Here is a 27,977-nt window from a genome sequence, read left to right on the forward strand (position 1 = left end):
TGTATGATGGAGATTTCCTCTCCAGTTTTTAAATTAATGAACTACAGTTTCCATTAAAAAATAAAATAAAATAAAATCCAACGCTTCACCATGCCAAAACAAAATTGTACAAACTAGACAAACAAAAACCAAACACGCACCCTGAAAATCATACTAGTAACAACACTTTCAATCTAAGGACGACTAACCATGAGCTTGTTTCAACCATGCTTGAAGCCTTTCAGATAACTACATAATAGCCAGAGAAGCTTCAAAGCACTTCATCTATGTACTGGCGTAGACGAGGCATTCTCCATAATTCTGTTCCCTTGTCTACTTGGATTCGACCGAAGACCTCTAATCATGGGCTTCACGTTTTCAGTAGTCTTTATAATGCCGAAAAACATGAGCCTATATAGAACCACCATCCCTAACAAAACAGATAGATCGACCCATTTAGAATATCCCATCTGCATTTGCCATTCATCCCTCAAAATTGCCTCACCACTGATGGTAGGAGCCCCTCCTATTTGATTGTTAAGAAAAGTTTGTCCTTCAAATTCATTCTTGTAGAGTCCCTGATTTGCATATTTATGGAATGCTATGTAGTACATTGGGTATTTCCAGAATGGATTGGGGAGGTCATTTGGCAATCGAAAGAAACCACCATTCAATATCATGACGCCTTGAATTCCAGCTCCTGTAATGATACCCATGAGGAAGTCTGGTACGATACTCGCAACAATCATCATTAAGCTCTCAACTAACATCGTACATGCGAACAGTACTAGAGCAAAGTACACAAAATGATCAATTCCCCTTTGAAGGCCGACAAGGAAATAAGCTATGGCTCCAGGAGTCAGAGAAATTAGGAGCAAGTACGGAATAGAAGAAAAAGTGTTGCCAAAGACGAAAGCAGCAACCCCGTAGTGTCCATTTAATCTTTCACGTTCGAAGATCTGACCAAATAGAGGGAAAAAAATGACACATCAGGACTCTCGCTGAAGTAATGATACATTCATACCAGCCCAGGTGTGTTAGAGATGCTATTAGTAAAAAAATTCACAATTTTATAAAGTTTCAACTGTACGTAACTAGCTAAAAATTCTCTGCATAGATAGGAATAACAAAATGTAGGGATCTAGAAAAGACAGATAATTATACACATGATGAAATGTCTCAATCAAGTCCTATACCTTCATGTCCTCTACGAAAGAAGGGAATCCCCCGATTGACATGAAAGCCAAGAATGCGGCTACAAACATAAGCATTGATCCTCTGGCCTGGAAATATAGAAATTCAATGATATATGATAGTAAGCTACGGCACTTTAAGTGCTACTAGGCCTTACTCCAACACTAAGGAATAAGCTAGAGTACTATCTACTATTCCATCAAATCTTGTTCATGTCACGGCAAATAATATACCTGAATTGAGCCATAAGAATGACCAATATCATAGAAGATAGTTCCCAAACATAAACACAGAGCGATGATGATTGCAAGGCGCAACCAATAGTACCCTAGATCACGATTCATATTCACCAAGGACCTTCTTGTAAGAACCATGGACTGGGTACTGAAGCTAGCTTGGCTGCCCTTCTCCAATACTCCCCCTCCCTACATCGAGAAAAGTTATTTAAATTAGTTCATAACTTCTATACATTAGGTGTCAGATTCATACTAGAAATTGCAATAGCATGTTCCTTATGTTGTGAATAATTAACTGCGGAAACAACGTTACCCACACCAAACGGATCAATCCTACACAAAGATTGATCTTTCTCAATAGACAAGACTTCAACACCCTCCAAGCAATATCCCAACACTTCTCAATATCAAATAACAAGCATATGAAATAAGACAATCAATGTAAAAGAAGAACAAACCACAAGACGAGATATATCGTGGTTCGGCAATTTGCCTACTTCCACACCGCGAGTTCCAAGCTTTACTAGATGTCCGAGTAATCGATTACAAGTCTCTCTCAATTCACTCACAAAGAATGAACACTCAACTCACAAAGAATTGTTCTCTTGTAATAACTCTCTTTCTTGGTTTTGGAAAAGTTAGGTTTTCAAAAACTGATTTTGTTTTATACCAAAACCAAAAATCGCGTTTCGTAATGTAGGCCCGCAAAAGACTGAGCGCTGGTGGGCTTCTACTGAAGGGCCAGCATTAAAACCATGAAGCGCGCTTAAATCATCTGGAGTAGTGAGCGAAGAAGTCGCTTCACTCCTTGAAGGGGCAAGCTTCGACCGCGGAGAAACAAAAATTTCTCTACATTCTCCACTTCGGTGAGGTTTTAACACATAAAACCAAGCTAACACATCCAAAGAAGATCACATCCAAGAGGGAACACCTCCAAAGAAGGAAGACTCGCATCAACCGCCTCGGCGGCTATGCCTGCCTGTGGGCTCTTTCAAACATGTAGGATTTGGAGCAAGTCCAAACAGTGTTGGAACTTAACTCCGGTGACAACTTTTCACAAGATATCGCAGGGTTGTCATGGGTGTCTACTTTCTCAAGTGCTACATCACCATCCTCAACGACATCCCGTGATAAAGTGATATCGACATCAATATGCTTGGTCCGACCATGATGAACTTGGTTCTTCGCCAAAATGAATAGCACTCGACTATCACAATATACAAAGAACACCGTTTCGCTTCAATACCCAAATCATCTAGAAGACCTCGGCCATAGTGCCTCTTTTCATCGCCTCGCCCATCGCCATATACTCGCAAGTAGTAGATAGAGCAATCAGAGTCTCAGAAGATAGACCTCCAACTAACGGTGCACCATGCATCATAAACACATAACCAAGAGTCGATTGTCGCCTATCTAGATCACCGCATAATCGAATCCACAAACCCACCGACATAACAAGTGCCTCCACCATAAGCTAATCCCACATCCAAAGTACCCTTCAAGTACCTTAGTACCCATTTCATCGCTTCTCCCAATGCCGCTTCCCGTGATTTGCCATATATTGCCGCCACAACACTAATCGCCTGCGGAAATGTAATGCGTGTGCACACCATAGCATACATCAAACTACCCACGGTGACTTGCATAAGGAACATTAGCCATATGCTTTTGTTCCTCCAATCAACTAGGAGAGAACTTAGCCGAAAGCCTAAAATGCCCAGCCTAAAGGAGTAGAAACCGACTTTGCATTCTCCATACCAAATCGAGAAATTACTTTTTTCGAATGTATTTCTTCCGAGATACAACTATCCGCCGCTTCTTCCTATCTCTCGTCAATCTCCATGCCCAAGATCTTCTGGCTCCACCTAAGTCTTTCATCTCAAACTCGAGCTAAGTTGAGATTTCAACTTGTCTATCTCCACCATGCTTTTGGAAGCAATAAGCATGTCATCCACATAAAGCAGAGATAGATGAAGTCATTACCACGAAGCCTTCTAAAGTAGACACCTGAAGAGTCATACTTACTTCGGTGTACTCATGTCAGATCATGAATGTGTCAAAGTTTTTGTACCATTGCTCGGGGCGATTGCTTTAACCCGCATGGACCGATTCAATTTGCATACATAATCTTCTTTTCAAGAACGACAAACCCTTCAGAGGTTGTCTCATATAGATCTCTTCTTCCAAGTCCCCATGCAAGAAAGTTTTCACATCAAGTTGCTCTAACTCCCAAGTTGAAGTGAGCAACTAAACTTAATAACACACCTAATGGACGTATGTTTGACCACCGGGAAAATACTTCATTGTAGTCAACTCCTTCCTTCGTCGGAAAACCCTTTGCTACCACTCTTGCCTTGTACCCAAGATTGTCGGACTCGGGAAGGACCTCTTTCTTTTCTCAACACCCATTTATCGCCGATAGTCCTTTTGCCCTTTGGCAATAAAACTAGGTCCCATGTGTGATTTTTATCAAGAGATTCCATCTCTGCTGCATAGCTACCAACCAATCTCTCAGAATGAAGCATCTAAATGCCTTCCTTTGAAGCTATCCGCTCATCATCTTCGATATTCAAAGGCATATGCCACTAAATCCACCGACCATAGTGTTTCACCGGCTTCTCGTGCCCATACTTGTGCACTTCTTTAACTTGTCTCTCGTGGCTCAGTGGTCACCCACTACAAGTCATGGATGCTCTTGCTCTTCTTCCCTCTGTTGTCGCGGTGGTTCCATGATTTGGTACCTCATCATGATCTAACCAACCATCTGCCAGATCGGGATAACTCAAGCTCAAGAGTTTGAACTTCTATAGACTCACCATTCTCATTTCAGCCTTCCGGCCATCAAAGATAACACTAAGTCTCATCAAAAGTAACATCTCTCACGATCAGAACTTGTGGGCTTCTAGACACCACAATCAGTATCCCTTTACCCCATTTTATGCTCTAAGAATATGGCCTTCTTAGCTCTAGGATCTAGCTTTGTTGCCCCTCACATGGTAGTAAGTCGCCGATCCAAACACTCGCAAGATACTATAATCACTGGGTTACTCGACCACACCTCATAAGGTGTCCCGCAATCTATAGCCGGGTAATCGGGTGACCTATCAGACAGTAACACGCCATGGACACCGTGATTCCGCCTAATACTTTTGCCTGGGGACCGCATTAGACAATAAACATCTTGCTCTTTCAAGCAAAGTTCTATTCATCCTCTCTCGCCATTCCATTCTCGGCTGTATGCCTCCCTCGATCGCCCAGTTGTCCGGCAATTCCGCAAGCATTTAACTCTTTGAAAGGTCCATAGGTATACTCAAGCACCATTGTCGTAACCGTAATGTCTTTACCTTCCTATCAGGCGATTCTCAACCCTTGCCTTCCACTTTTAAATGTCTCAAACACTTCATCTTTCGATTTCATCATATACACCCACACATAGCGAAAGTGTGATCATCAATGAATGAGACATAATAGCGTTACCTCCCTCGAAGCCACCCCCGAGGGTCCCCAAACATCCGTGATGCACATAATCAAGGATGCCATTGTCGTGGTGCTTGCTTTGACTTGAACTTGACTCTCAGATCGCTTCCCATAGACGCAATGCTCACACGTAACCCCATACTTGGCTTCTTCAAGTTCTTCAAGAACCTCGCTTGACAACTCGGACAAAACCCTTTTCACTTATATGCCCTAAACGCGATATGCCACATCTTAGTGCACTCGTAATCATTACTACATGCACCCATCGCTACATCGCTTTATCACCGCATACTACCAATCGTGAGTATACAAGGTTCCATATTTTTGACCCTTCATAACAATTAAAGAGCCATTAACAATATTTAGACTCCACCTTCGCCACAAACTTGTGGCCTTTGGAATCCAAGGTACCAAGAGAAATAAGACTTTTCTTTAGCTCAGAACATGTCTCACATCGGGTTAGAGTCCTCACTACACCATCATACATCTTGACCCGTGATAGTTCCAATTCCTACCGCCTTACAAGCAACGCCATTACCCATTAAAACAGTAACCACCATCAATGCTCTCTATAAGAAGTAAACCACTTTCTATTCGGGCACATATGATAGGAACATCCCGAATCAAGAATCCACCTCTCGGTTATATAGTCTTTGTGTGGACACACAAAGATCTAACTCATCCTCTTCAGAGCTCCAAGCATAATTTGCCTCAAATTTTGCCTTTACCTTTCTTCCCGACCATCTCTTGTTTCTTTCTTAAAGGGTGGGGACAATTACTTGCGTAATGTCCTTTTCATTGCAATTGTAGATGTACATGTTTTAAAGGCTTCTTTGACTTGGACCTAGAATTATCATTACTTGAATAATTCCTGTTCGGATTTAATTTCCTCTTGCCACTAGCCCCCGACTTGCATCAATGCTATTCTCTACACGTCTTCTTCATTAACTCATAAGAAAGAAGAGCACTCAACTTTCGTCAAGATCGGCGACTTCTCTCGTTCATGAATGTAGTCATTAGATGCTCATAGCTTTCTCGGCAAGGAGAATATTAAACATGCCGCTTGATCCTCATCATCCATCTTCATACCAACATTCAAATAATCCGCTAGACGCCGACGGAACTCACTCACGCTTTTGCATCGTTGAACCATCGACCATCATGTACCGATAAAGACGCTTCTTAAGGTACATCTTGTTCGTCATGCTCTTGGTCATATACATAGACTCTAGTTTGAGCCAAATACCGGCAAATGTATTTTCTCCCATCACACTATACATGACCTCATTAGCAAGACATAACCGGATTGATGAACAAGCCTCAAGATCGAACTCTTCCCAATCATCATTACTCATACTTTCGCCTTTAGATTTAATCCCCTTCAAAGCCTCAGGCAAACCTTGTTGGATGAGGATGTCCTTTACTTGGACTTGCCAAATCCCAAAGTTATTCTTCCCATTAAACTTCTACTTCAAACCTTGCGTTTGACATCTTGGGAGCCATCTTTCAAGTTACACACAATAACCCAAAAGAAACAGTTTCACCTCGAATTTAATCGAACACCTTGTCTACACAAATTTTAGTACTAAACTCAAAATCCTAGGTCGATACCTACGCCTCGATACCATTTGTTGTGAATAATTAATCATGGAAACAACGTTCCATTGACTCAAACGGATCAATCCTACACAAAGATTGATCTTTCTCAATAGACAAGACTTCAACACCTCCAAGCAATATCCCAACACTTTCAATATCAAATAACAAGCATATGAAATAAGACAATCAATGTAAAGAAGAACAAACCACAAGACGAGATATATCGTGGTTCGCAATTTGCCTACTTCCACACCGCGAAGTTCCAAGCTTTACTAGATGTCCGAGTAACGACATAAGTCTCTCTCAATTCACTCACAAAGAATGAACACTCAACTCACAAAGAATTGTTCTCTTGTAATAACTCTTTCTTGGTTTTGGAAAAGTTAGGTTTTCCAAAAATCTGATTTTGTTTTTATACCAAAACCAAAAATCGCTGGGTTATTCAGTAGGCGAGGCCCGCAAAAGAGAGCTGGCGCTTCTTAATCCGCGCTGGGGCGCTACTGTTAAAGCCATGAGCTGGGCCGCTTTCTTTGAGCGGGCGCTTAAATCATCTGGAGTAGTGAGCTGAAGTCGCGCTTCACTCGAAGCGCTGGGCGACCGACCGTGAGAAACAGAAATTTTCTCTACACCTTACATACTAGCTGTAAGATTATTTAAAAAAGTATGCATGTAAGATTAGCTCAATTACCTTCTTATGTATCTCAGCTATTTGTGCACCAAGTTGCTGGCCAATTTGAGATGATTTGTATGAGTTAGCAAGTGAGTTAATTGCTTCCTCAGTGCTTATCGACTTGCCATATCCCTGTTCAATGTCCTAGAGATATATCAAGAAAATTAAGCTTCAGTTACATATTTATCTCGTTAATAGATAGAAGATTGTGCAAAGTCTTGAATTAATGAAGGATTACTGGATCAAAATCTTTATTGATGGTTCTAAGGTAATGATCTGATGGATTCCTCATAGTTGGGCATGGGAAACCATTCAATGAGAAAAACTGCACAAATTGACCAAAAGTTGTATTAGTGCAAGCATCTCTTGTAAACATGAAACTAACGCAATGTCTAATTTGGCCTAAAAAGTAAACAGGATTACCTCCTCTGCCGCAGAAGCTGGACCAAAGTACACTGTTTTACCATATGACAGTAGACAAAGATTGTGAAAAAGTTCAAAAACTTCACTACTAGGTTGGTGGATGGCTACTACTACAGTTCTTCCATCTTGTTTAGCAAGACCTACAATTCTTTTCATGATGTGATATGAAGCAGCACTATCTAGTCCACTCGTCGGCTCATCTAGAAACAGAAGTTTTGGTCGCATTAAGATCTCGATACATATACCAACCCTTCTCTCTTTGTCCACCACTTAGTCCTTTATTTCCCCATCCTCCTATTCTTGTGTTCATTGCATCTTGTAATCCCATCTCTTTTATTGTAGTATCTGCTCTCTCTCTCTTCTCTGATCTTGACATGGAATCAGGTAGTTGTAGTAGAGCTGAGTAGTAAACAGCTTCTCTTACTGTCAATGTTGTCATTAGAATATCGTCTTGGGTCACATAAGCCTGTTGACAAATAAATGAATTAAAAATAAAAACTACGTTAGATTGACATCAATACCATATTATACATTGGTGTTTTGTAAGTGGTTGAAAATCTTCTTGAACAGAATAGATTTGAATTGTTGAAAAGGCAATCATAGTTTCTATGCGTTTATGTGTGTTCAGGCCACGCATATAATGCAATAAATTAAATCCCCAGTCGCCATTGCTAAAATCAGAAAGCGCGCTTTGATTAATTTGTAGCTTACTTTTTTTTTCCCGTTTTTTTGGGTAAATATACTTATATTTATTTATTGAAATACCAAACCTCTGTACAAAAGCCTTGAACATCAGACAAGATCATGTGAGATACAAATGATGGACATTGATTCCACCAGAATGAGGTAAAAGGATTGGACAAATGTTTAACTTCCATAGACTGACCAGGTTGATGAGGAAATAGGTGGCATGGTCGCATGGAACAAGGTATGTAAGCCTGGATCTGAAGGAGGTTTGGGTATCAGAAAGCTGAGAATTTAGCACTCTTGATGAAGCTGGTTTGGCATATGTATAACAAAGAAGATGACTTCTCTGTGTTCATGAGAAGTAAATACTTCACAAGGGATGGTGACCCTATCGGCTACAATACAAAACCCACCATTTGGCCAGGATTGAAAAGGCGTTGAAAGAAGTCAGAACTAGTTGCAAGTCTTCTAACTTTCAACTTCTTGTTCCTGAGTTCAAGTCTTCTCAAGTTCAAGTCTCAGGGCCGCCCCTGACAAGCAGCACGTATTCATCAATTGCCCAAAATCAACACAAACTCAGTGGACTACTTGATTTGGAAGCCATACCAGAAAGGAAAGTTTACAGTCAGCTTAGCTCATGAAGACACCAGAAGAAAGAATCAGAAAGTGTGGTGGCATAAATTCATATGGAATACTTATGCAAATCCGAAAAAAGGCAGCCATGGCAAGGAAGCTTTTACACAGATGTGCAACTACAGAAATGCTTTTAAACAGAAAAAAAAACTTTAAGTTTGCTTCTAGATGCTACCTTGGATGTCACTCAGAGGAAGATATACAGCACGTTTTGTGGGAATGCAATTCTTAAAAGACTTGTGGGATTGGTTGTCTGATATGTTCGGCTTTAGTAGAGGCTTAAAGAATTTTAAAGAGGTTATGCTACAGGGAAGACAATAAAGTTCTATCATCAGACACGCTTGGAATGCAACAGTGGCCGGTCGATGGGACAATAGCCTTATTATGGCAACAGAGAAATGGCATAGTTTTTTACAACAAGAAACAAAATCCACTGGCCTGCAAAAATGACATTCGAAGACAAGTACACTATTCTTACCCGCTCTCGAAAGGAACAAGTTGGATCTCAGATTTTGTAGTGCTCGGGACTCGGACTGAAATTGCCAAGAGTACCAAAGATTAAGGAATGTAAGTGGGACCCTCCAGATGAAGAAATTATATAGATAAACACTAATGGTTCCTCTCAAGTAAATCCAGGACCAACCGGATATGGTGCAACTTATAGAAATAGTGAATGTGAAGTACTACAAGTCCTTTGCAAAAATATGTAGCTGAAGTCATGGGCACCATAGAAAGTGTAGAAGTGGCACTGTGTAATAGATGGAACAAAGTTTGGGTCAAGTCAGACTCGAGAGTAGCTGTCACTGCCTTTGGCACCTCAGAACTTCGGTGGGAAGTAAAACCTAGATGGGAAAGATGTAAGGAGAAACTCAGCTATGTGAAGGCGACAAGCACGTGGCGTGAAGTCAATTTTGCAACAAATAAAGCTGCAAAACGACAGTATTAGCTTAAACACACAAGAGTAGTATGTATATCTAGGGACACCAACATGGATTTCTAAGTGGGAATCACCTGATGTAACTTACTACATACTGATTTGAATCCGGTTAGTTGGGAAATGTACTCCTAATTAAGCAACCTTCTTGTAACCTCTTCTTCATTTGAATACAACCTACTAACTTGTAAAAAAAAATGGTGAGCGAGGAACCGGGTTATCCATACATGCATCCTTCATCTGCAGTGTAAAGGAGCATTTTAGTTTCACCTTTACATACAAGATAGGAAGGAAAATGGAATTGAATGTGGGGAAGACCGAGTTCGTTGATGAGCAAACTGCCTACGTATCTATCTTTCGATTCTGAGGGGAGAGAAGAATCAAGTCTGGCGTAGTTCATATGGGAGGTATTTATAGATGGTGAAGGTGAATCTTAGCCCAACACGTGTAAAAATTCATCCAAATGTATGGTTGAGATTGAGAAGGAGTATGAGAACGGTCTTGGTAGGAGTACTGTAATGATGGGGATCAGTAGCTGTGGTTAGTAGCTTGTGGTAGTGGTTTGTGAAAGTGCATCTTTGGTAATGATTACTTCTAGAAGATAAGCTGAGTCATGATATAGAACGATCCGTGTAGTGAGGTGCGAAGTCGACCGTTTCTAGAGCAATCTCGCGCTTCGTAGAAGCCGATGATGATAGGTCGCTCTGAAGGTAGTTCGGAGAACTAAGTCAGAGGTCAGTGTGGTATTTCCATTATGCTGCGCGCGTGCTTGATATTCTAGAATGAGAATATCACTCCCTCACACAGCCCCCTCTCAGTATGTCGTATAGCTCATTGAAGCGACCTGCTGAGAGAACATGGTAGCGCGTGTTGAGCATGAATGAAGAGGTGGACTGATGTAGATGGAAATACCCAATGAAGTACCGAGGTCGTCTCATGCTGTCTGACGAACTGGTGTACGGTGATAACCAACACATGGATGGCACGTGAGAAAATCTAAGCAGCTGTTGAGGAAACGTGTCACCGCGTTTTCCGAATTTGGTGAAAAGACGGGTCCTTGGTACACGTGTGTGGGCTAGGGCGTAGGTTGTAATCATATTGCATTGGGAACTGAAGGGGCGGTTATTCAAAATCAAACTTTGGAGAACTGAAAAGTTAGTTTTCGTTTTCTTCTTTAACACCAAGGCAAGGTAGGGTTTCTCAGGTTAGTGTTTTTGCTACTGCTGCTTTTTTGTTTTTCCATTTCCTTATTCTTGTTCAGGTGTTATGTGTTTAATAGCTAGATTGGTGTTAGGTTTTATTGTTTAATTTTGGGCATTTGATAAGGAAAACACGAGATGTCCGACTCGATGATACTACCGGAAGAGGAGGTTCGGGAAGTGTCTTTAAGTTGTGGTGAATATGAGGAAGACAAAGAGGATTGATTGGGTTTTTGAAAGTGGACTTGAGGATGATGAGGCTGAGGTTAGGGATGATGAGGATAGGGCACGCTCTGGTTCTATGGGTGCTGTAGCTAGCACTTCAGGTCGTGAAGAGGGGTCGTCCTTTAGTGGGTTGCCCCCTAGGACGGTGGATTGTCTTACATGAAAGGTGTTCCCCTAACCGAGGCAGCTTATGGGATAGAAGTAAATGACTTAGAGATACACGACCCAGGCCAGAACGAAAATGTGCGGAGTGAGGAGTACAACCCTCCGAACTGTGGGATAATAATCTGTGAGGGGCAGCTGAGGGCTGGTATGAAGATATCGTTCTCGAAACTGGTTTGTGACTTTTTAAATTTCTGCTGGAAGTCCCCCTGTTAGTTTGTTGGTAACACTTGGCAACTATTCAAGGTGTTCGATTTACTGAATGCGAGTAGTGAGTACTGCATAGGGGTAGGTGATATTATTGAGCATTTTGTGGGAAGCAATCTCGTAATTTCAATTTTAGCTTGCAAACCCTGACGGAGAATTCTAGTGTGTTGGATGGTGTAAGCAATGAGGCTTGGAAGAAGAGACCGTTACTGTTAGTTGGGAATTACTGTGCTAGAGGATGTAGTTTACAAACTAGGGTTTGTAATATTGCTGGTGGGTAGGAGTGTATTGCTATTGTCGTTTTGATGGTTGGATTGTTGTTATTTTAACTGACTTAGGCCTTTGTTGTGTTTGCAGAGCTCGCTATAGAGAAGCGAACGAAGCGGCAGGAAATAGAGAAGTTTGCAAGGTTGACTCGGGCTTAGAAACAAGCGAAACTGCCTGAGGTCGTGCATTTCTTTGTGGAAAAAGGAGGTCCCGTGATTAGGGAGAAACGAAGGGGTTAGAAGGAAAGGGCTCGGGGTCAAACTAGTGAGACAGCAATGGATAAGCAAAAGAGCGATCTGGTGACCAGGGAGGATAAGAACCGAGGTTGTACTGCTCCTAGGCGATCCACAGGAGGTGTTGGTGCCTCGGGGTGTGGTGGGCCGGGTGGGCGACCTGAAGGGGGGTCTTTTGGTGCACCTGTAGAGCTGGATATGGTGACCTTCAATCCTCATGAGCGGAGTCGCTCATTGAAGAGAAAGGCTGACGCACCTGAGCAAGATGCTGAAAAGATTGTCAAAGCTACGAAGCATGTGCTTGGTGAAAGTTCTAGTACTGGGGGCAATTCTGATGGTGGGTGAGTTGGTGGTAATGCCACTCGCAGTACCAGGTCGAGGCCTGAACCCGTCATGGACCTGGAGACTTTTGGGGTCGGGCGGAGTTAAGCCCAGATCTCTCGAGACCCTACCGTTGGCCAAGGCTAATGCCCCAACTAAGTTGAGTCTAACTAACTATTATTGTATGTGTGCTAATGCAGCCTTGTGAGTGGGTTCCAAAGTCAAGGAGATCGCCTGACCGGGTTGAATCGATAGAGAGAACGTGGTGAAGCTGAAAGACGAGCTGAAGGATGTTCAGGATTGCTTATAGCATAGATCGTCGGGAGTTTGCGGAGGTGAAGAAAGAGCACCAGGTGCTTAAGTTGGTGAAGTTTTTGAAAGATACCGTGGTGGAAGACCTTAAGTTGAAATTACAAGCCGCTGAGGAGAACGTTTCTGATGCGACTGGAGAAATTGGTAGGTTAAATGACTATGCCCAGCACTGCAAAGAAGTTGCTCAAAAAGTTACTAAAGCGTATGACGATCTGGATGCTGATTTCCTTGAGCTAGAGGCAGATTACAAAGCCTTGAAAGAGGAGCATGAACGCGGGGCTCCCAAAGACATCGGTTTGTACCAGACATTGGGAGATGCATGTGATGCTCCTACTTCTGCGGTATCTGCTCAAGAGGTCATTGAATCCCGAACTGAAGGTGTTACGCCAGATGCGTTTGTGAATTTGGGTGCAGATGGTCGTTCGATTGTGATTGAAGGGTGATGTAGAGGTTGAAGACCCTCTGGCTGTTGAAAATTTAGTCCGCACTTCCGGAGTTTGAGAGTTGTGAGGGTATTTTCTTGATTCTCGATGTTTGTAAGTTGTGATACATTAAATTCGGTTTTAAAGGGTAACCGGACGATTCGACTTTCTTTTATGGTTGTCAAAACACGGTTTAACCGGCTCCCCCAGATTGTTATGGGGAGCTCTCGCCGTGATGATGAATGATGATTAGCCGAGCTGGATTTCCTGAGTAGACTCAGCAGCTCGGCTAGTAGACGAACTGGGCCTGAATTTGGTTGAACAATGCGGCCTTTTGCTTTTATGAAATGCTGGTTTCTGCTTCTCCGCTCTGTTTAACTTTTGTTTGTGTGAATGTATGATTCTTGATATTGTTGTAATGGTCTGTCTGTGTGAGCGACTTTTGGTATGAGTGGGGTGGCTAAGTAGCGTGTGATCCTGGATGAGCGTTCTGATCTTTATGCGTTATTAGCGTTGTAGGTCGTGAGTATCCTTAGTATGTCTTAAGCGTTCTAGGCTTTAGATCAGAAAAACTACAGTGTGTGCATGGCACATGTAGGAATATGAGCGATCGAAGATATAAAATGATGGCTGCCAAGTGGCCCGTCATTTGGCGCCTCGATGTAATTATCATGTGCCTTGGGAAGGGACGTTACTTGAGCATAAGTAGAACTGTTAAGAAAAACTCAAAGGGTATTTGCTCTCCTTCGCCTCTCCAAGCCGCCGGCCCAAAGTTCGGCGCTTTTACCTTTGTTGATCGACTGAGGTACAAGTTCTTCTTTACTTAGTTTTTCGTTGGATAGGAATGCTTTGCTTTTGTGTTAGTTCAATGATCTTTTGGTTTCATTTGTAGACTCGAGTATGGCCAGGCGCCATGGAAATTCTGCTGGTGGTGATGAGGGGACGAGGGAAACCTCTCCCATTGTGATGGAGGAGATGGAGTTTAGACCCCATCCGTATGGGAACCATGGTAAGCGCAAAGCTGTTGGCTCTGGTTCAAAGAAAGGCAAACGTGCCAAGGTGGAGGGGCGCAGGCGACCTGGAGGTATCGTGTTCAGGTCTCCCAGTCGAGGAGGGGGTAGCGACCTGAACCAGGAGGAACATGGCAAACTGGGACAAGGTCACAATGCTGCGGCTAGCAGTTCGTCCCAGCGTCCTGGTGATGTGGGGAGCAACTTCTTTTATGTTGGGAAAACGGGGAAGAAGCGCATGGTGAAACGTTCTGATTGCAGCTTCCATTCGGCCTCTGTAGCGACCTGCCTCCTGGAAGAATGGTTCTAGATGGTGATAAAGCTGAGATGGAAGATGAAAGTTTGGAAACGACCCTGAAGACCACAAACTTGACTTGTTGTTTGGTGAGCTTTATACTTGTACTGATTTCTTGTGGTGTGAATGACGACTGCTAACATTGGTGTTCCCATTGCAGTTTTTGGCGGGGTATGATAAACTGAAGCGAGCTGTAAAACCTTCCGATAATGTCGATGGTGGCGCGGTTGAGCTGGTTAGGATGTGTACTGCCTGGGAGGCTGATAAGAAGAAGATGAAGGCTCTGAGGAAAGAACATCAGGACGCGCTGGAGGAGAAAATTGTGTTAGTTAGTTCAATGAAGGACCTGCGTGAAAAGTCAAGGCCGTGGATGAGAACGCCAGCGATTGTCAAATTGTGGTACCTAAAAAAAAGCGGAATATGATCGAGTTTGTGAAGATTATGATGTGTCGGGCGAACTATGACGTTGAACTACTAGAAAAGGTAGATCGTGAGGCTGAAGAAACTACTGCACTTGTCGTAGCACGCGATGCGAGTAATGTCCCTTCTACCAGCGCCGCTCCGACTAATAAACATGTTGTTGCTGATGCTGGATGATGATTGCTGGCCTTGTCTTTGTAAGTGATGAATTTTTTTTTTGGGTGTTTTCTTAGTTCTCCTCTCTGTGAGAGAGTTAAACAATAGAACTGGTTTCTCAGGTTCGCCTTTTTGGTACAAATACATAACGAATTGGTTTCCATGAAAGTGGCAGTTCGCTTTTCACAAAAACTTGTAAGAATGCCGATCTGAATTTCCTGGGTAGACCCAACAAATCGGTGTATTAGTGGACTGGCTTCCTGAGTTTATTCAGGTAGTTCAATTGATGGAAGGTTATGTAATACATGTTTCTTATTTATGCTTGACTGTTTGTTCTTATCGTTTTGTTCATAATGAATGTGGCGTATAGTGCCTACTAAGCTTGAGATTTAGCTTAAGGCAGTGTATTGCTTATGGATGACATTCTCACTAAGTTGATCCTAGGATTATAGGTCATCAACTAGTGAGAATTGGAGAGGCTATGGAGCATGTAAACTCAAGAGAGCGCGCGTGTTAGCTTATGAAAGCGTACTACTCGTTGATAGCGTTCTCACTGAGTTGATCCTAGAAGTATAGGTCCTCAACTAGTGAGAATTGGATAGGCTATGGAGCCTGTAAGCTCAAGAGAGTGTGCTGCTCACGGAAAGCGTGTTAGCTTATGAATGCGTACTGCTCGCTGAGAGCGTTCTCACTGAGTTGATCCTAGAAGTATAGGTCCTCAACTAGTGAGAATTGGAGAGGCTATGGAGCCTGTAAGCTCAAGAGAGCGTGCTACTCACGGAGAGCGTGTTAGCTTATGAAAGCGTACTGCTTGCTGAGAGCGTTCTCAGTGAGTTGATCCTAGAAGTATAGGTCCTCAACTAGTGAGAATTGGAGAGGCTATGAAGCCTGTAAGCTCAAGAGAGCGTATTGCTCATAGAGAGCATGTTAGCTTATGAAAGCGTACTGCTTGCTGAGAGCATTCTCACTGAGTTTATCCTAGAAGTATAGGTCCTCAACTAGTGAGAATTGGAGAGGCTATGGAGCCTATAAGCTCAAGAGAGCGTACTGCTCACGGAGAGCGTATTAGCTTATGAAAGCGTACTGCTTGCTGAGAGCGTTGAAACTCATGAGAGTGCTGGAAGTGTGCGTATACTGGTGGTGCTTTCCGTGCGAGTTCGGTGCTTTGTTGATGAGATTGAACGGAGTAGGTTGTAATACAAACATAAGTAAACTAAACCTGAATTTACAGCAAGTAAAAACATGGAATGTACAACACTGCTTTTTATTAATAAAATTTCTTTAACAAATAAGTGTTCCAAAAGTGTGGCAATGGTTTTCCTTCTTGGGTCTTGATCCAGTACGCTCCATTGTCAACGACTCGTTACACTATGTATGGTCCTTCTCATGTTGGTGCTAGCTTGGAGTCATCTTGAGTCTTTTTCAGAACTAGGTCACCATGTTGAAAAGATCAAGGATTTACTCATTTGTTGTAGGACTTCTTCAGAGTTTGTTGGTAAGATGCCACTCTGATGGCTGCTAGGTCGCGGCATTCTTCTAGTAAGTTGACCTCTTAAGCTAGGACGGAGTCATTATGTCCAGACTCAACGAGTTCTGATCGAGTCATAGTGACCATAAGTTTGGTGGGAATCACCACTTCTGTGCCATAACATAAAGAGAATAGTGATTCGCCTGTGCTGGAGCTAGCTGTGGTGCGATGAACCCACAAAATATTTTCTAACTGATTTGGTCATTGACTCTTGTTCTTTTCAATCTTTTTCTTCAAAATCTCCAAAATTACTTTGTTGCTAGCTTCGGCTTGGCCATTGCTTTGAGCGTACTGGGGGGTGGAAAATGCATGACAGACCTTCCACTTGGCCAGAAACTCCTTGACTGTTTTCCCCTTGAATTGGGAGCCATTGTCTATCACCAATGTGTGTGGCAAACCAAATCTAGTGATGATATGAGTCCAGATGAAGTTTCTGACGTGTGATTCCTTGGCATGTGCTAAAGGAATTGTTTCGACCTACTTGGTGAAATAATCAGTTGCAGCTAGGATGAACCGAAAGCCGGTACTTTTTTGTGGGATGAACGGTCCCATGATGTCCAAGCCCCACATGTGAAATGGCCAAGGGCTGGCAATGTTGATTAACTCGCGGGCTGGCTAGATTATATTGTGGCCAAAGGTCTGGCATTTGATGCACTTGAGTACATACTTTTTGGCATCGACTTGCATTCTTGGCCAGAAGTACCCCTGGGAGATTGCTTTGTGAGCCAAAGAGCGACCTCCAGCGTGGTTACCGCATTCGCCCTCATGAATTTCAGCAAAAATTAACTGACCTTGTTCTGGGCTTATACACCTCAAGTGAGGGCCGCCAACATTTGTGGAATAATTTGTCATTGACCAAGCAGTAACGACGTGCCTGGTATGGAATTTGACTGGCTTTGGCACGTTCTGCTAGGAGTGTACCATGTTAGATGAACTCTATGATAGGCTGCATCCATGTTTGGCTCATCTGATCTTCAGAGAGTGGGGACAGGTCGCTGATTTCTAAGATGTGCTGAACTTGGTAAGCAGGTCAGTTAATTACTTCAATGAGTAACTACCTAGGGGCGCAGTTCGGTGTTTGTGTAGCCAAGTAAGCTAAACTATCTGTGTGATGATTTTTGTCACGCAAAAAATGGTGTATTGTGGTTTTCTTGAAAGAAGGAAGTAATTGATAAACAACTTGAAGGTATTTAGAAAGGTTACCTTCGTGGGTAGTGTACTCTTTAGCAATCTGGCGAACAACCAGTTGCAAGTCACTAAAGACTTGAAGTTCTTGTACACCGAGCTGTAGCGCCATTCTAAGCCCCACGATTAATGCTTCATATTCCACCTCATTGTTGGAGGTCGCAAAGTCGATGCGAACTGATTTCTCCATCATTGCTCCATTTGGGGACACTAAGACAACTTCGATTCCACTACCTCCGGGGTTGCTAAAGCCGTCCACAAAGAGAGACGAGACGGTCTTTTCATTTTTCTTTGTGGATGGGACATCTGTTTCTGGTTCCCAATTTAGGTCGTCAACAGGGAAGTCTGTTAGGAAATCTGCAACGACCTGCCCTTTCTGAGAGGTGCATGGGGTGAACTCGATATGGTGTTCCCTGAGTTCTTCAACCCATATTGCCATGCGAGTTGTCTTATTCTCCTTGAGAAGAATTTTTTTCAATGGGAAGTCGGTGAGTACCTTGATTGGATGTGTTTGAAAGTAAGGCCTGAACTTCCTTGCGGAATATAAGAATCGAAAGTGGTGCTCTTTTAATGTAAAGAGTAGTTCTTTTCAGCCGAAGTTAGCATCTTACTTGTAAAATAGATCGGTTTCTCTGAGTTGTTGTCTTCCTTGAAGAGAACCAAACTGATAGCAAAGTCGGAGATTGCCAGATAAAGCCCTAACATTTCTCCATATGTTGGTTTTGCTAGGACGGGAGGTGTTGTCAGATATTCTTTGAGGGTGGAGAACGCTTGGTGGCACTGGTCGTTCCACAAGAACTGCTCACCTTTTTTAAGAAGTTGTAGGAACGGTCGGCACTTGTCTGACGCTCTTGATATGAATCGGTTGAGTGCTGCCACCATTCCTGACAGCTTCTATATTTGCTTCTTTGTTTGTGGATCGGGCATATCCAAGAACGCTCGTATTTGGTCTGGGTTAGCCTCGATCCCCCACTGTGATACCTGGTATCCTAGAAACTTTCCAGAGGACGCTCTAAAAAGACACTTTTCTGGATTCGGGCCGTCCGAAGTTCGGCGTAACCGAGAACGCTTTTGCTCAAAGGTGAGTGAGGTGGTCCCCTGCTTGTTTGCTCTTGACGACCATATTGTCGATATAGACTTCCATGGTATCTCCTAACATGTCAGTGACCAGCTGTTGATAAGTCGTTCCAGCGTTCTTGAGGCCGAACGGGAGGACATTGTAGCAATAAATGCCCTGTTCGGTTATGAATGACGTTTTCTCTTGGTCTTCTTCAGTGAATGGGATCTGGTTGTATCCACTGTACGCATCCATGAATGACAAGAGATCGTGGCCACAGGTTTGGTCCACAAGTCGGTCGATTCGAGGCAAAGAGAAGCTATCCTTAAGTGTTTCTTGGTTGACATTGGTGAAGTCAACGCAGAGGCGGACTGTGTCATTCTTCTTTGGAACTGCTACGATGTTAGCGATCCAGTCTGGGTAATCGACCTTTCTGATGAAACCGACTTGCTTGAGTTTGTCAACTTCATCATTGATTACTTTTTGAAATCTCAGTGATAATCTCCTAGGTCGCTATCGAACTGGTCTAGCATTAGGGTTTACGTTTAGTTTATGACAGGCAACATTTGGATCTATACCCGGGATTTCAATATACAACCAAGCGAAAACATTTTTATTCATGGATAAAAAGTTTACAAGCTAGGCCTTGAATGTAGGGTCAAGGTTAGCCCCTACATAGACGAATTTAGGATCGTCGTCGATTCCTAAGTTCACTCGCTGCCTTTCTTAAGCTTGTTCTTTGGCTGGTAGTGGTTGAGCGTCCTTTGGAGGAGTGACTCCTGGAGACGTTTTGTCGATCAGAGGAATAGTGGGGGTGGCCACAGGAACTGGAGCGACCTCTGTGGTTACGACAACATGGGCTGGTGCGATCGCTGTGGTCATGACAACAGGTGCTGGAGTGATCCCCTAAAGTTGTATTGGTTGTATAAGACAAGATGGGGCGACCTCTGGGGTCCTGACATGTGGAGCAACAACTACTAGAGCGACCTCCGGGGTCTTGACTGATGGTTCAATAACTGCTGGAGCGATCTCTGGAGTCTTTTCAGACGAAGAGACTTTCTTGCTGGAACCACCAGCATTCTGCTTTGGTGCTTTGGCCCTGACCTCAGCAACCAAGTCTTTGGCCATTGTGTAGTTGGTGGGCTCGTTCCTTGTGCTGATAGGTGAGTCAGTGGTCTTGTTCGCTGAGAGGATCTGGTTACAATAATAAGCTTCAAGTTGATTGCTTCGAAGCTCCATCATGCCCCTAGGGCCTGGAAAATTGAGTACTTGATGCAGGGTGGATGGTATGGCTTGCATTTGATGAATCCAACGTCATCTTAGGATGGCGTTGTAGGATGATTTGATGTCAAGAACGCTGAAACGCATGTTGAAGCTGACTTTGTCCTCTCTAGATCCCACAGAGACTGAGAGTATGATATCACCTATTGGGTCGGCTCTGGAGCCATTAAACCTGTATAGGGGAGCAATTGGATCTATGAAGACTGACTTGGGCAACTTCATCTCTTGGATGGTATGGTAGAACAAAATGTCACACCTAACTACCGTGGTCTATCGAGAACACCGCTTTGACCGTCCAATCACCGATTTTGACATGGACTACTAGTGCATCGTTGCAGCGGAGGCAAACCTTGTTGAGGTCGGCCTCCATGAAAGTGATATCCCCGAAGCCGCGACTGAACTTCACGAAGGTGTGCCGCTTTGTGAAGAAAAGTGGTAAACTTTCTTGAAGATTTCTTACGCCTTCTTTTCTTTCTAGACGAGGTAATTGAATCATCTGGGAAAGTGATCATATGAATGGTTCTTTCATTATCACGATCAGACAAGTGCTGGTGTCGATCATGTCGAGAACGGTCTCGGGGACGTCCTCTGCTACGGGAGCGAGCTTGGGCACTGTGGTGATCATGGTAAGGTGGAGATTGACTGCGCACCCTGCGAGCCATGAGCTTATGGCGCAGATCGCCATCAGCGATGTTGGTGTATTTCTTGATATGGCCTACTTCGACGAGATCTTGGGGGTAATGATTGAGCCCCCATCACACGTCGGTCTCGTGACATTTGGCTCAGTGAAAGGCGCAGCAAGGCTTGCCAGATCGATCTTCTAGCTGTCATACATTAGGTCGGTGGTATACAACTTTCTTGATCTTGTCCAATATGTAACTGGGAGATCGTGTGAGAACAGCGAACTCACGGTCATCGTTTCGATTCTCGTTCCCGCCTTAGTTCTTTGCCCGGGTCGCTTTTTGAAGCTAGGGGGTCGTCAGAAATTGTTGCGACTTCTTCTTCTTCTGATAGTCCTTGCCTCTTCAGGCCTTCCTATAACTTAATGTATTTGTCTACTCGAGCGTATAGCTCAGACAACATCTCAGGGCGTTCCTTCATCAACGATCTGGGGAGTGTCGTGTTACGCACATGGCAGGCGTTGGAGAATGCCTAGGTGGCGAATGACTCCTTGAGACCAGTTTTTATGCATAGTAGTTCGACTTTGAACCGACCTAGGAATTCACGAATGGTTTCATCTTCACCTAGGGAGAGCTGGAATAGCGAATCAAGATCAGCTTTTTTACGCCTGTTGTGGACGTATTGACTGGCAAACAGGTCGGTGAGCTGCTCGAAGGTCTTTATCGAGTCTGGCTCGAGTGAAAAGAACCAGTCGAGCGCGCTGTCTTTGAGACTAGCTGGAAACAATCGACAGTGAAAATGATCGAACTCTGGTGCACTATAAAGTGCAAGACTTTGGATGTAGCGAGCCATGTGTTGACTAGGGCATGTGCTGCCATCATACATTGGAAAACGTGGTTGAATAAAATATGGAGGAGAAGCTTTACTAAGTACCTCAGCAGCGAACAGGGACGCACGGTATGTCTTCAACATCTTTTGAACAATCTGCGAAGCGTCTTTCTTGATTGCACTTTGGTCGATCTTTTATGACAGCTCATTAATTTGTTGATTAACCTCGTTGATGCCGTCCTCTGCTAAGGTACCAGGTGGATTCTGTGTGTCCACTTGCGCGCATAGTGTGACATTCTCCTGCCTGAGCAGTGTGATCTGTTCATTCATTGTACCTAACTGACTTGCTAGACTCTGGATTTGAGCTTTGAAACTTGCCATGCTTCGTGGGCTTGTGAAGTTTTCGTTTTGGTTTTGGGAGTGGTTAAGTGGTTTCTCAAGAAATCGAGACCACAGACGGCGCCAATGTAAAAGAGCATTTTAGTTTCACCTTTACATACAAGGTAGGAAGGAGAATGAGATTGAATGTGGGGAAGATCGAGTTCGTTGATGAGCGAACTGCCTACGTATCTATCTCTCGATTCTGGGGGGAGAGAAGAATCAGGTCTGGCGTAGTTCATATGGGAGGTATTTATAGATAGTGAAGGTGAATCTTAGCCCAACACGTGTAAAAATTCATCCAAATGTATGGTTGAGATTGAGAAGGAGTATGAGAACGGTCTTGGTAGAATCTTGTAATGATGGGGATCGGTAGAGTCGCGGGTTAGTAGCTTGCGGCAGTGGTTTGTGAAAGTGCAGCTTTGGTAATGATTGCTTCTAGAAGATAAACTGAGTCATGATATAAAACGATCTGTGTAGTGAGGTGCGAGTCGATCTGTTCTAGAGCGATCTCGCAGCTCGCAGAAGTGAGCTGATGATGTAGGTCGCTCTGAAAGTAGTTCGGGGAACTAAGTCAGAGGTCGGTGTAGTATTTCCATTATGCTGCACGCGTGCTTGATATTCTAGAATGAGAATATCACTCCCTCACATGCAGCTAGATTGAAAGCATACTCCTTTGTGATCATTCCCTAGTTTTGGACTCATGCCAGGTCTAAATTATCGCCCATTAAGTGTGGCTAGAAGATGAGTGCACTAAATTTCAATAGTTTTCAACCACCGTACCCGTTATTTAATTTTGACTGCAACTTATGTGTTGGAAGCATGCTACTGTAGATCTTTAGGATTTCGGCGACCAACTGGTGCATAAGTCAATGCAAGGCCCAAAATATCGATATCGATGAATATATCGGTGTACCCAAAAACCGATATATATCGGATATATCTATTTTTTTGGTGACCAGTCTAAACTATTTAAAATATCAAAAATATAATATTAGAAATATCAGAAATATATTTAAAAATGGTCAAAAAGTCAACCGATATATATTATAAATATCATATATATCGATTATATCGGCGATATAAAATTTTATATCGAAAATTCCGATATATATCGGGAAAAAAAGGATTTTATATTCGGTGGATATATATTGGAAATATCAATATCGGTGTACTAAAATACCGATATATATCGGATATATCGGCGATATTTTGGTCCATGAGTTAATGACATTAAGAATTAACAGTATTTTGACGAGTTGATGATTTGTTCCAAATCCAATATTAAACTGGAAAACATCGTACTGAATGTTCTACCAACTTGTTATGATTTGAGTCAATTTGAGACAATAGATATCTATCTAATAAAAAGGCTTGGTGTGGGGGCCATAGGGCCCTATCCGGCGGCTACTATTGTATTTCACAAGTTATGACATGGCAGATCCAAAGTTTTATAGAGTATGTACAGTCTACAATGTTAATTTGAAAGAGTACTGGATCATTATTGATTTGGTCAACAATGAATACTTTGTGGGCTAGACTTTTATCATTCGATTGGTTAGGGTTGGGTTTAATTTGTAAGAGTGACTTGGGTACGGGCTATATACTAGTATAGAAATAAAAGAAGACCACATTTTTCTCACCGAAGTTCCATAAGCTAGTTTTTGTTTGTGACCGTTTACAAGAATCTGACCCGATTGCCTTGTTTTTGAATCTAATAATCTTCCTGCAATCAGTAAGTGTTCCTTAATTAGTCACAAATTGGCATATTTGCAAAACGAAGCATGCTAAGAAGCAAATGGACTAAAGGGTCGCACACTTGCACCATGCAATTATTTGTTATTTATGTAAAGTGTTTCAAATTAAATTAATGATACTTAATCAATGGAACAAACACTTGGGGCATGCCATGAAATCAGTGGCGGAGTCAAGAATTTGTTCCAGAGTGAGCCAGTGCATCACCACAAATTTTCAACACAACTAAAATATTGTGTTCACGACGCTTATGTTTTTTTGTCTCCGATCCGTTGAATTTTCTATTTCAATTGGAAAGTGTTGGAATGTGGATAACTAATTATGTTAATTATGTTATAGGTCTCATTATATTATCTTATGTTCCAACACTCATTATCTGAAGGAAAAAAAAGTTTATTATAAGATTAAACAAGATAAATATTTATCTAATAAAAAGGTTTGGTGAGGGGGTCGTAGGCTACCATTGTATTTCATAAGTTGTGACATGGCAAATCCAAAATCTTATAGAGTATGTAAAGTTTACAATGTTAATTTGAAAGAGTACTGGATCATTGTTGATTTGGTCGATCAACAATGACTGTTTTGTGGGCTGCACTTTTATCATTCGATTGGTTGGGGTTTTTTTGGGCCTAATTTGAAACAGTGTCGTAGAGATGATCTTTATGGTATATAGGTAATACCCACAAAAAAAATTAGAATTGAATTCATTTTCTAGGTGTTGTTTTACTTAGGTACTTATTTTAACTTTAAAATAAGTATGTACATCTAAAATCAGGCCTATATATATATATGTGTGTGGAACTTTGTCAAAAATAGTGTTTTAAGTTTGCAATTTTATCTAACGGTCTAGAAATAATTTTAAGTTTGACAAGGCTAGAAATATCGAATTGAGCTAATTTTTTGTAAAGATATAATCCATGGTGGGTAGAATATATCTACAAAAAATCAGCCACTAATTCATTGTTGAAATGCACTTTTTGATAGGATGTACAATAAGGATGTCATTATAAGGATGTCACTCTAGCCAAGGCGTATATATATATATATATATATATATATAGAAAACTAAACATACTATACTAAAAAAAAAAACTATAAGCTCATCAATTGATGGATATAGTTTTTACAAATAAAGTGTGTAATTGTCTATAAAGCAATATTTTCTACTGTAAAGTTGTAAACTAAAAACTATCTCAGCGTTTTTTTTTCCCGATAACATATTTAAATTGAAGCTGGTTTCCCATTTTTGGAGGAGCATGCAAGTATTAAAATCTCAAGCTTACTATGACAGTACAAACTTTCTTTCATTGTATTCCTGACATTTGAATCGGTGTGTACCCTTTTTGTTCCCTGGTGCTAACAATGAAGTTACTGAATGGCTTTTAGACCTATAATATATAGTTCTAATCATAGTACAAAGTATCGTGCCAGAGCAATATATCGGATGGGCTAATTTCCGATATTTTTGGTATATATAATGTCTAAAGGGTTGGTAAGATGAGATTTGGAATTATTGAAATAATGATAATTTGACATAAATATCGATATATCTCAAAAAATGTCAATTAGATATAAGCTCAAGTCTTAAACTCATAATGGCTAGCCTTTAGAGAGTAAAACAGCTGGTCCCAGGCCCAAAAATGTAGTGGGCTCCTAATTTTGAGTCCAATTCTTAGTGAATACGTGACCTTCCACCATCCAAATGGGTAAGCACAAAGTCTTCTGTCTTCATCTTGTTCTACTCTTACTCTGCAAAATTTTCAGATATATGTTTTATTAGAGCTACGAATTGATTTTACCTTTACAAATTTTGATTTTACTTTCAATTCATCTTCAAAGTTCAAAGACATAGTAGATCGATTAATTTGAATTGACCATCACCATATGAGAAAGCTTTGGCACTACCCATTTGTTCTTTGAAATTTGTTGAGTAGAAGAAGTGGTAGAGATAATCCCATATTGCTCAAGTAAAACGTTTCAATTGAAAAAACATGGTATATTGGCAAATTGAATTTATCCAAAATATCGCGATTTTTGCTTGTATTAATCCGGTAAGATGAGTTACCTTTACCAGGAATGAATCGCCCATAGTACAAAATGCCGCGATATATCGCGATATGTGCCGGTTTTCTAGAGAACCGATATTGAAATATTGGCGATTCATTCCTGGTAAAGGTAACTCATCTTACCGGATTAATACAAGCAAAAATCGCGATATTTTGGATAAATTCAATTTGCCAATATACCATGTTTTTTCAATTGAAACGTTTTACTTGAGCAATATGGGATTATCTCTACCACTTCTTCTACTCAACAAATTTCAAAGAACAAATGGGTAGTGCCAAAGCTTTCTCATATGGTGATGGTCAATTCAGCTAATCGATCTACTATGTCTTTGAACTTTGAAGATGAATTGAAAGTAAAATCAAAATTTGTACAGGTAAAATCAATTCTGTGTAGCTCTAATAAAACATATATCTGAAAATTTTGCAGAGTAAGAGTAGAACAAGATGAAGACAGAAGACTTTGTGCTTACCCATTTAGATGGTGGAAGGTCACGTATTCACTAAGAATTGGACTCAAAATTAGGAGCCCACTACATTTTTGGGCCTGGGACCAGCTGTTTTACTCTCTAAAGGCTAGCCATTATGAGTTTAAGACTTGAGCTTATATCTAATTGACATTTTTCGAGATATATCGATATTTATGTCAAATTATCATTATTTCAATAATTCCAAATCTCATCTTACCAACCCTTTAGACATTATATATACCAAAAATATCGGAAATTAGCCCATCCGATATATTGCTCTGGCACGATACTTTGTACTATGGAATCGCCAATATTTCGATATCGGTTCTCTAGAAAACCGGCACATATCGCGATATATCGCGGCATTTTGTACTATGGTTCTAATCCTTGCAATAAATTAAATTTTTACTCTATAGGCAAAAGAGAGAATTCAAGCAAAAGTGGTTGTGGTGTCAAGTGAAGTACCCTAACCGAGAGAGAGTTTCCCTTTAACAGTTTTACAAATAGTATACTAGTAGGTTTGCCAAAATCCATGGAGAGCCGGGGCGTAACTGGCACCCCACCCCCTGGCTCCTCGCCAATGATGAACTCATGAAATGCTGTAAATAAATTAAATGTGAATGGTATTACCTGCCAAGGCATCAAGTAGTGTAGACTTGCCGCAACCAGAAGGACCCATTATAGCCAAGACCTCACTCGGTTGCACATAACCGGTGAGCCCTTGAAGTATTGGATGACTTCCATTTTTACCAGCTGAAACAGTCACCCATAGATCCTCCCACGTCAAGAACACACCTTCACTTTGCGAACCGAGACCGCCCGCGTCATGTTTAACATAATTTATTGCTTCTCTTGCATTCAAGAGGTTAACAGTCTCAGACCCTATAGGACTGTTAATCTTGTTACCAATCTGTAAAGTTGGCGCGCCTGGAATATATTCAGGTTGAGTTTGAGTATGGTGATGAGGAGGAGGAGGTGCAGAGAAACTGGTAAATTGATAGAACATTGTTGGGATTTGAGAGGGTATATTATGTTCTACTCGAGAGCTGAAACTATTCATCTCAAGATCATCATTTTTCACCTTAGGTGGTGATCTTGTTGGGCTTGCAGAAGGGGTCCAACTAGGAATATTAACAGGCGGTGAATCCATGATGAGCTGTTCTCTTTTTGCAAAAATTGTTCAACCACTTCAAGTTCAAAGTTCAAACTTGTTAAAGATAAAAGAAGGTATGAGTGTTTATATAAAGAGAAGAGGTCCGGTTAACCAGAGATCGACAATGAAGAATTGCAGAGACAATGAGGAGTTAATGAGGAAATGAGAACTAGAAGCTTGTCTTTAAAGCTTTGCTGCTGCCAATTCTTGTGGTCGTCGTCCTACACGTACATGGTGTTACACTCACAAATATTTAGCAGGACTTCACTTTCTTTTTAGGGTTATATTGACATACCCCCCACCAGTAGTTGCAATTAGGATTACCCTCCCATAATAATTGAAATTAGGATTTCCCCCCAACTTGACAGTCAATATGAGTCAACTAACAGTTGTCGTCAGTTGACTGGTCAAAGATCATGAATTGTCCTAAATACCCTTTTTCTGTGGAAATTACGAAATTAGCCATTGACACTGCTCAAAACCAACAACACACTGTTCAAAATCGAAATTAGACACTGTTCAAAATCGAAATTTTCCTTAAGCTCATACTTTGAAGTATTAGGTCCAAACTTGATTAAGACCAATAAACGAAAAAAC

General features: G+C 41.8%; 1 pseudogene across 1 annotated transcript; it reads right to left on the reverse strand.

The window, feature by feature from the left end:
* LOC147501913 (ABC transporter G family member 1-like) lies at nucleotides 1-27,588 on the reverse strand (annotated as a pseudogene). Its single transcript, XR_015221510.1, has 8 exons — nucleotides 26,858-27,588; nucleotides 23,583-23,665; nucleotides 7,579-8,044; nucleotides 7,394-7,480; nucleotides 7,174-7,299; nucleotides 1,407-1,598; nucleotides 1,176-1,262; nucleotides 1-938 (listed from the first exon to the last, which is right to left on the reverse strand). The product of XR_015221510.1 is annotated as an ABC transporter G family member 1-like (transcript).
* Between the last annotated feature and the right edge of the window lie 389 nt (nucleotides 27,589-27,977).

Source organism: Coptis chinensis, chromosome 4, assembly GCF_015680905.1.
Source record: "Coptis chinensis isolate HL-2020 chromosome 4, ASM1568090v1, whole genome shotgun sequence".
NCBI classification, from domain to species: Eukaryota; Viridiplantae; Streptophyta; class Magnoliopsida; order Ranunculales; family Ranunculaceae; genus Coptis; species Coptis chinensis.